Source organism: Adelges cooleyi, unplaced genomic scaffold, assembly GCF_023614345.1.
Source record: "Adelges cooleyi isolate 19-005CV unplaced genomic scaffold, UGA_ACOO_1.1 ACOO_flye_CR_arks_rails_tigmint_CR_PRNA_2, whole genome shotgun sequence".
Taxonomy (NCBI): domain Eukaryota; kingdom Metazoa; phylum Arthropoda; class Insecta; order Hemiptera; family Adelgidae; genus Adelges; species Adelges cooleyi.
Window position 1 is genome coordinate 7,968,774 of NW_026095860.1, and position 11,427 is coordinate 7,980,200.

Consider the following 11,427-nt stretch of genomic DNA (forward strand, 5'->3'; position numbering starts at 1 on the left):
TGATCGATCATTATAGTTACATTTTTTTTCAATGTACTTTTTTTAGCAACATAATGATTTTATTTCGTTAATTATTAATATAAGTACTCGTTGGCATATTTAGCACATTCAACTCATTTACATGAACACAAATTATACTCTAGGTCGGCAGTAAGTAAATTTAATTAGCAATGTTATCCTTCGAAAGGCTTTAAACCATTATCAATAGTACCTACACAAAAAAATGTAAATGTATTATCTAATAAACTACTGTAAAATGTTAACGAGATGAATATCGACATTGTTATTCTTATACTATTTAAACGCTATTTCAGGTTAATTCATTTGGAGTTAGGCTTAGTAACTAAATACTATCTAAATTTATTATGTTAATTGTAGAAAATACGAGCTGATAATCTCAAACTAAGTCACCTTTATTATGGGAAATGTTTAAGCATTATTACAATTATTACTAATATTACAACCATATTGACAAAGTCCGATATCAATTTATTGCTACACGAATCATAATAATAAAACCTATTGGAACACTTAATGAATGTTAGTTACAACATATAATATAATAGTTTTATTGAAAACTCTCATTTATATTAGTTGTTTGATTTAAAATAAATCAGGATTCGAATAAAATGTAAATTTATTTAAGGACTAAAAAATAACAAACTATCTTTTTACGTTACCCTGGAAGGAATAAACTTATAGGTAATAACTATTAAACTTCGTTTTTTAAACCATCCTGAGACTCTAGATTGCTAATATTAATTTAAATTCCATTGGTCTAATATCAGATAAAATATTTCCTCGTTCTCCGATGTATTTTGCTTAAATCTATAAACATGGTAAGCAAATGTGTACGTAATTTCTGCTCTAGGTATTAATTTAACAAGAACTTATTAAGTATTTTATTTTTATTGGATTTTTTTTTTAATTCTTACGGTTATTTTAGTTTCCATAATAATGCGAAAAAAACTGTCGTGCTTTAATTGATGGTCAGATAACACATTTGTTTACAAAGTATCTATTGGAGCTTGACTTCTATTTTCATCCACGCTTTACTCATTTATATAGTGAAATCAAAAAACGAACAGCTTTTTTTAGTATCATTATTAATTATTAATGGACATATAAATTTCATTTTTAATTTGTTGATTGTGCTTGTACATAGTCTTAAATAAGATTTTTTATTGCCAAGATATTTTAGTGTGAAAAACACCAGAGAAATCAATTTAAACCGAGTTTTGTAGTAAAAGTTAAAGATCGTGGCTATATAACATTACTTCTATTGGAGTAATAAAAAAAAGCAGCTATATTATACGACATTTCTGTTTGTAGATTTACTCTTTAGAATAAATAAATGTATATATATTTTCTTTTTGGATATGTCCGGCTCAAGAAAATGAAAAACTTTTCAGCTTACTAATAAAATACGACCTTCCATCTAAGCGATGGACACTGTTGATAATAAAATAAGATAAATTTCTATCCATTTTTTTTACTCATAAAGTTCTTTGTATAATAGAGGTATATTTTCTTGCTTTCTCATACTAAACAGTGATAAACTAATGCATGTAATAAATAAACTGAAGAATGGTAATAATCTCATCTAAACATTCATTTAGCCTTATAATGTTGCAGTATAGTTAAAGCCTGTAAAATAGTTGAAATATCGATTAACATAGTTTAAGATAAGATAGAATACGTATTATAAATTCAACTCTTGTTAAATGACAATATAACAAACATTATTTACATTGTGTCTTGACTTTGTGTTGATAGTTTTGTGCATGCGTAATTTAACTTTACTGACCTCTATATTGATCAGACCCTCTATCGGTTTAAGTATCTAGACAAGTCAGTATTTTAAGCAATGATTTAAGCTATTATTAATGTCGAGAGTTTATTAAATGCAAACAAATGAACTCATATTAGTAAGATCTGAAAAAACTAAAAGTGCTATATCAGTTTAGAAAATTAATATTTTTCCGTGTCTCAAAAAACCGAATGCAAAGCACTTGAGTTTTACCAAGAACGCCTAATGTTTTTATTGATAATAATACAGGGTGATCAATCGCAAGCCAGTCATTTTCTCGGAAAATAATCAATATGTTATAATTTTTTTTTAATATATTTTTTAATTACTAAACGTTTACTTCTTTAAGTAATTTCCAGAGATCTACCAAAGTTGAAACTCAAACGATAACATATACGTTTAATGAAGTTTTTAAATTAAGAATAATTTACTGAAAATGTTGACTGGTCGATAAACAGTTTTGAATATTTTCTTTTAATGTCTGAGCCATCATATTTAATTAATAAAGGCTATAAAAAAAACAATAAATAATACTTTTAATGTCGATAAGTTTTAAATTTAGAACGGAAGGAAGGGTAAAGTATAGTATTATTTTTATCCGCGCGTGTTACTCTACCGCACTCCACGTCCCATCCTAAATTTTAAGATTTAGTAACTTTATAAGTAATTGTTTTAAACTGATTATTGACCAGTCAAAATGTTTAACAAATAATTCTTAATATCAGTTTTCTTTTAGTTTTAATCTTAATAAAAGGTATCTAATTAAATATTTACAGTTCTATCTGAGTTTTAAAAGTTTATGAAGTTTTAAAAAAAAAATTGAGTATTGTCGAATATTATAAAATAACCGTGTCTCAAAAATAAAAAAATCTACAATAACGTTTTGAATAAAACAATGTCTAAATGTTTCAGTTGTGATAACAGCGAGTCTCCGTGCCCTTATGTTTAATTTCAACTTGATTATGCGCAAGTTCGTTAGCGACGTGTTAGTTCGAAACATCAATAGACACGCGACAAAAAAAAATATGATACCAACAACAGCATTCGATTTCGGTAACGAGGTTACCGCGGTATGCAAATCACAGACCACACATGCTGGTTGGGATCTAAAGTTTATGTGCCGTGCCGGTAATAAAGTAGGACTCGTTAGAATAATATGGTACACGGTACAGAAGTGTGTGCGAAGGAAGGTTTAAGAGATTAGCGAAACTCAAGTAGACAATATTGTTAATTAAATTGAGGAATCCCGCAGTACCCTACGAATCTGTTACGTCGGACAGATGAGACTGACATATATTGTGTAAATATGTCCCGACTATTAGCTTAGATAGCTACCGGGGGAAGTAATTAATTACATATATTATAGACTACACCAGTAAAATTTACCGACGACTTGTACGACAGACCCGAGATACTCTAGGTAATTAGTTGTCCTTCAATGAATTTACTGAAGTGAAGATGATCAAGCGTTTTATATATTTTTACTTTTACAAATTAGATCTTCCTTAAATTAAATTATATATTCAATGTGTCAAACGTTGTAATGAACCTTAACCGGGTTGCTTGAGAACGTACATTAAAGATTCAATGATTCAATAGACACCATTTAGTGAATCATTTAGTGCACTGTGATTTGTCCATTAAGTATTAATGATCTAATAAATTTATAAAATTTTCACGCAATCCAGAATCAGTGTATTTTTGTATTTAAGTGAACTAATATACATTTCTAAGTGTATTGCATGAGACGTTAAATTTAATTTACTCAACAATTTGGACATTATATAATTTATACAACCAACACGAAAAATCGAATCTCAGCCTTGCTGATAAAATATTATGGTGACGCTATGAGTTTTAACTTGTAGTTAGTGAAATACAAAATAATTTGTGTGGGGACATAAATATATATAAAATTTGTATTACTTGCCATTTAAATGCCATTCAACGTTAGTCATAAGTCCGGTGAACGAAAGAAAATTTAAATGTGATATTTTTGCTGTAATTTAAAGTTTAAAACGACCTATTATAACATAATTTTTACACATTAACATTTTGTAAATACATTATCTAATCTAATACAAATACTAATAAGTTTGTTAACTAAATATAATATATAAGAAGTCTGAGCTGGTAATGACTAATATAGCCAATTTGATTTTTTTAAATACCATAGAATATTTATTTAAAAAATTAAATAAATGTTTGTAATATGGATTTTGTTTTTAGAGATAACAATGAAGTGATTACAGCTATAGGCTATACGTTTTTTTAAAAAAATAATAAAACCTATAAAAATAATATATTGTTTTTTACACGTTATATAATTTGCATTATTATATTTAAAAAAGGTATTGTACTCATAGTCTGTAGTGTAATATACAAAATTAAAAAAACTCGTTTTTACGAGACCATAAAATGCATTTTGCATACAATAATTATATTCATTTGGACGTTTTTATTACGGACACGTCAATATCGTGTCCAAACCATTTACATTATTGATAACCTATCATCGACGAGGGACTTAAAAACCGTACCCAAAACACATTAATTAATTCTAGAGCTTAACACAGATTAACGCACAATGTATATAATCAGTCCATTGATTTTACGTCATGGAGAGGAGACGTACGACTTCCTTATTTTACAAAATAATATACATTTAAAGTTCAAGCATTTTTTTTATCAATAATAAACATCAAAACCACAAGTATATAATACAGTGGTTTTTAATTAACTACTTAAAAGTGCTACAGCTGATCACAATAATATAGCAAATCGAAGTAAAATTTAAAAAAAATGATTTTTTTGGTATTATACGATATTATTGTGTATTAAATAAAAATATAATATCTTAATAATTTTTCACCGATTGTAATCTGTTTAGCTTACAATTAGTTGGCGTACCTAAACACTCAATCACTTTACATGTATTGAAACCCACAAATAACACAAAAAATATTTATTTAAAATAAAATAAGGTACTTTACAAAATAAAAACAAACTCATATAATAGTTTTATACACATTTTTAGTAGATGTGTTATTCAAAATGGTTGTTTTGTACTTGTACTAATGTAAGAAAATACAAATGGCTTAAAATTTTAATATTTTTGATACAACGTTTTTTAAAATCGGTGTGCATATAGTCACATTTTATTTTAACAAAAGTAATACAACTAATAAGCATAACAAATATTTTTCAAAACGGTTTGTCTTATAACGATATACTGCATATACATATTATCTTGCGTATTAGTGCACTGCGAAAACTTATTTATGAGTATTACATTTCAAGAGCTTTGAAAGTCCGATAAAGTTTTAGATTCAATAACCAAACAATTTTTACCGCTATTCCGTCGTATATATTAGATAGGTACTAGACGAATAGATTAAAAAAGTATACCCTTTTAAAAATAAATAAAAATGCACTTGAAGGTCAAAAGAGTCATTTTCAGTAACAAAGAATTTAAGGATAATAAAGAAACCGTATCTACTTTACTGATCAAAATATTCCTACTTTATTTCATTTGGTCTGCACTCTACTATTGATTAAACCGTTATTTAATTAACTTGTTTTCAATGTTTGCATGTTAAGTTTATTTAAATAATTCACTATACATTTAAACTCTATTTGACATACACTTGTGTATACCACTGGGATTAAAAATTTTAATTAAAGTAACAGTTTAGGAAATTTCATTTAACAAGGGCTTTACGTTGCGACTAATGGAATAATTTCTAAAGTTCATTTTTCCATTTTATTTAACAAATATCGTTACTATTGGTACCAAATAGAATAATAATTTTTTAATTGTGTAATTAATTATTATAAATTAAATAATTTGTTTTGTTATTGCTTAATTATTTTAATCTATGAAATATAAATATCCAAAACAAAAATAAACAAGTTTATTTATTAACATTTAAACACTATAAAACCCCATTTAGAACGTTATAATTTACAATAATCCAAATATAAAATGTTTTCTTCTTAAAACTAAGATTACCTATATCGTATCGCTTGTTTTATTTATTGTACTTATTAACTGGTTTGTGAATAATTGTGTGTGTACATATCAATATTGTAAGATTGAAATCACATTGAAGTGTACCACAAATGGTTAGTGTCCTACATGAACTTAACGATTTTTATTTTTATATTATATTATGTACTTATTATTGTTATTGTTATTAAAACTTTTAAATCTATTTAAACCGTCTTAGTACGCTGGCGGTTAGTGAGTTATAGTATGTATCTTTATACCTAGCACATAAATTACAGCCACATGATATCTTAATGCAAAACGCTAGGGTAGGTATTATAAATAACTAGTGAAAAATGATCTACAACACTCAGTTAATGCTGAACTTGTATATAGGATTAAAACCGGATGTTAAATGAAAACTACTTGCAAAGTAGCAGATAGGTGATATATGTACATAACTTTGAGCGTTAAGTTTAAATTAGGTAAAGTTTGAGTTTATAATATAACAACAAGATCAGAATATACCCTATGATTGTAAATGGAACTCATGTCGTTGTCCGGGTTATGAACGCACTCAATCTTGATTACGCGCGAAAAACCATACTAAATTATGACGCTGGTCTAACGTCATATCCAAGGTGGGTAATGCAAAAAATATTATCTTCATTTGTCAAACCACGCTCATACATTTGTTACGTACCTAAAGTTCCCCACAAATGCATACAAAGTCCAAGAGATTTAGCCAAATCCTTTGCCGCTGCCGTTAAAATAATAATATGTGAAAAACAATTTGAATAATACATAATATATACCTATACACTATACAGTATACACAAATGTCGTTCTGTAGACTTAAATCTCACGCTATAAACTTGCGAGTTCAAATGTTGTTGTACGCTGCAGGATCAATGGATATGCGGGTTTTTTTTCTTTTATACAATATAATGTTATATTATAGCAATTATTTCGGAAAACATATCGCTGTGAAAACATAAAATTAAAAAAAAACCTATGACTGATACTATTTTATCAATCATTAACGAGTGTTTCTACATTATATGACAAGCGTTAATTAAGTACAGACATATTTCTAATATTACTCGGGTTTGAGAAAATGACATTATTTTTGTTGTTGTTACTAGTTTGGTATTTAAATCCATCTCCCTCTTTGGCGGTAATGAAGTTTTTTATGTTCGACTGTGTGCGTGTTGATCAACGATCATACGAAAAACAACCAACTGTATGCAAACCGTGTATTGTCATAGACCATTTATTTGTAAACCGACATTATCGCTTAAGATCAAAACCTACATTTAATATCGTCATTCTAGACGTTGTGCAATTTATCATTTTTACGATACCAGTCTTGCAGCAAGTAAGTGTGCAAGAAGTTAACACGACCAAATGTAACCAGATATGACATTGCACATCTGACGGAACGGTTTCCCCTTTCAAAAGCCAACATATAAACGTGCATTTGTTATACAATTATATAGAAATTGTAAAAAAGAAATGTAATCGAATGAGTCATTTATTTTTTGCTTTGCATTCGTCAATTGTTTAAATTACTTTAGATGAACAATTACAGCATATCACCCGTTTGGTTCTAGCTGAAATAGCGGTTTCTTGAAAAAGTTATTACCTACTACGTTTTATCCGAGTCGTATTATTGGGTTTTTCAAATCTTGGTCTTTTCGCTGCTCTTTTCAAAAGCCGTACGTAGTCAGAAAACAAACGAAATATATATAAGCCATAATAAAACCAGATACTTTGTGAATTTTGTGTGCGGTGGTTTTGTTTCCACGTGATCGGACCCAAAAGTGAAATTGTAAACCCCCCGAAGATTTTCCGTTTTGTTTATTTATTCTTATTAGTTCTGTGGCTTGAGGCGTCCAACGGCCCTTGCCTATTCCCGTATAGCTATCGAATTTTGAACCGCCAAAGGAATTGTATCGGCGGCACTCGCTCGACGACGTTTCGAATAGAAACAATTTCTACGCCGATAGAAAATTATTTATTTCTTACATTTTAAATTCATCCGGTTCTCCTCCGACGAGCCTAAGTCTGCTTGTCATTTTATTTGCACTCGTTATGGCAAAACGGAAATGCAATACAGACGAGATCCGGCAACGACATACGACGTCTAAATTGAAGACTTCTCAAATAAAACTTGGGTTTTCTATTCATTCGCATGTATGCATAATATCATAGACTCTTGTGATTGCAACGGAACGGTTTTGTTATATGTGCACGCACAATACTATACTATGGTTCACCAACGAATATCTATTCAACCTATAATGCTACTAAAATATATTACAAAATTAATTTATACACAGCCAATATTGATGTAATAATTGTATGCTGTACAGGAGTAATCCCGGCATCCCGCATATTTCTTTGCTCGTTACAAATTTTGTATGTATATAGTATAAAATAAATAATATTATGACTAAATAAATATATTGTTAAATATATATATATATATACTGTACATTTTCGTGCTGTTACAAATTATAGTTGTAACTCATATGTTGGACCGTTTAAAAAAACGTTTGACAGCTCGAAGTAGGCTATTATTTTTCAACGTATAGACGCAGTAGAAAAAAATGATAATAATATATAATAGTATATAATTATATAATAATATATAATTTCACTAATCGGTGTTACAGTTGAAGTGGATAACATAAACGGTTACGTTTACATTAGATAACATAGTTAGGTACACCAATATTTGATCCTAATTTACAAAGTCAATTATTAAAACAAACTATTTTTTTTATAACTGTCGTCATAAAATGATAAAGTACAATGATTTAATTTAAGGAAAAAAATCCAGTCGAGGGCCATTTATTGTACACGTATCTAACATAGAGCGGTTCACAAATTTTAACAAATTGCATTTTTAAAAATATTTTCTAATGAGACTTATGAGAATAATATATGTATAGTACCGATCTATAAAACTAAAATATGGAACGGTCCCATGATAGTGGATTTGTCTTAACCCAGTCCGACCTCAATAATCATATTAAGTCCGTTAAACCGTGTGTTGTAAATAAATATATTACAATCAAAAATCAATTTCCACGTACCTACCTTTAAGGCAAAATAGAATGATAGTAATATAATGAAATTTTAACTACCGGGTGTATATTATTATATACATAATATTCATTTAAGCGATTATTTTTGCGTGTTGCACTATGTTTGCCATTTCTCACCGGCTTTAAGTGTTGGGTGTTATGCTTATACAACGACCGGCGGTGTAGCGGTTGGGGTGGAAACTGGAAGTGGGTCGAGGGAGGCCGAGGATGGGACGATAGTACTGCAGTACAGATATAGAAGTGTGTGCCAATTAAACGTTTCACGAATATTACTCTATTTACCTAAACTGTTACAATCACGGCATGCTACCCTTTCCCACGAGTAATTCCTGTAGCGTTGTTATTAGTTTCTGTTGTATACCGATTATAATATAGTCAGGCAACAGCAGTCGCCACGGTTATAATTATTTTTACATATTAAGTTTACAAAAAATCAAGTAAACGCGTTAGCTTATGTTATGATACCGGAGCCGAGAAAATATTGGTAGATTTACAAAATTAAGTTTTGCTTAAAAACGACTATTTCGTTATTGTTTTCGTGGTTTGATTCATAAATGTGCTAACTAGAGTATAACTCACCTCAATCTTCAGCTATGAACGGAATTCGGTAAAAATGTCTGTGTACATAGTATTCAGAGGAAAAGGAATTACTAAGTATAAAACAATTAAAACATCAAATGTATTTAATTTATATAGTAAAGAACTAGAAAGACATTTTTTTAAAGCTATGGCTTTAAAACTTGAAAGTTATTTGAATTATTTGTGTGTTTTTATATAATTAAAATAACATCAGGTCTTCTGGAAAGTATTGTAATTGGATAGTTTATAAATGTTTTCAAAATGATATATTTTTTGACTACAGGAGTATTATTTCAAATAAACTTAATATATTTATTAACGTAACATTTTTTTTAAAATTGACTTTTAAGAGTCTCGGGTGTTGGATTATACAAATATTACATAAATAGTTTATATAATTCAGTTATAAGTGTTTCATTAAGAAAAAATAAAAGTACTGTAATAAGACTAATAACAAGACTGAGAAACGTCCAACAGCCAGTTGTATGTAAAAATTATTTTCTAAATAATTTATAGGTTATTAATTAATGCAAATAAGTTTGTGTAAGTTTTATGAGTATTATATAGTTATAAATATTTGATCTGTAGGTATGTGATTATTACAATACGAAATAATAAAAAATATATGAATATTATTTTGTGGTGTAAAAATTACCAAAACTAAAAACTTTTTTGAAAGTAACTTTGAGTTTTTAGTTTTGACATTTTTGAAAGTTCCACGAATTAGATAGGACGTGAATAACCATTAAAAAATCAAGATAATGAATTAGCCATTCAAAACTATAATGCCTACTCATTCCACTATAAATATATAATGTATTTAACGTTATTAATTATTAAACTTGGGTCTAGAGTTCAAACTATACACATGCCAGAAGTATCACGGGTGTGTCATATTATGTTTTATGCTTTATGAATTATGTATAATAGATATTAAAGAAAAGTATATTATTTTGAGAATCTGAATTTTTGAACCTAATAAAATATTATTTCTTTACATATTAGGTATTGTTATTATTATTTTCTAGCAAACTTACAGCTATTTACAATCGCTTATATTTTTTTCTTTTTAATATATTTCTCTGGGTTTTCAAAAAAGGGAACTAGAAAGAAATAACTAATACCATTCGTCCGACAACCGCAGTTTGATTATCATCAAATCATAAAGATATAAGTTGTGCCATTTTTTTTTTTTTTAGTTAGTTTTTCGACTTGAGTTAATTTTTGCAAAAAATCGACAATAGCCCGCTTTTAGATCCGGGCCAGTAGTCAGTTACAAAATTATAATAATAATATTATTATGTACTACCGCGAGTTCTAATGACGTTTTGGGCCCGAGATTAACTTCTATTTGCATATTATTATAAACTCTGACTCATGGACCATCGCATCGTTTAAATATTATTAATATACGTGTAACGCGCGTACAACCATCGACACGGTTTATCCATCAAAACGCCGTGTTTTATTTGACGTATGTGCCCAAGTCCGGGCATGATATTATTATTTTCTACTTTCACGCACGGCCGTGTGCGAAAAGCGATCGTTTAACCCGTTCGTTATTAATAATTATTATAATCGTCACGATCGCATCCCGGCCGCGGTACACTTGCTCTAAAACGGGCAGCTTACACGAGCCCGGCTGTGCCAAAATCTATTAACGCTTTATATACTATATACACATACATATGTACGATAAACCGTAATAATAATTATTCATTACATCCGTGTACGCCTTAATTTTGACATATCCTTCCGACTCCGTACTTAATACTATTATATATGTTTATATATACATATATGAACCGTCCGTTTACACGTGTATACCGCGAGTCTAACACACACACACACACACGCGACGATAACGTGTATTTTTTTATTTCAATTTTCGACTTTGGCGACCGTCGAATAACCTTTTTTTAAGGGTATGGAAAAAA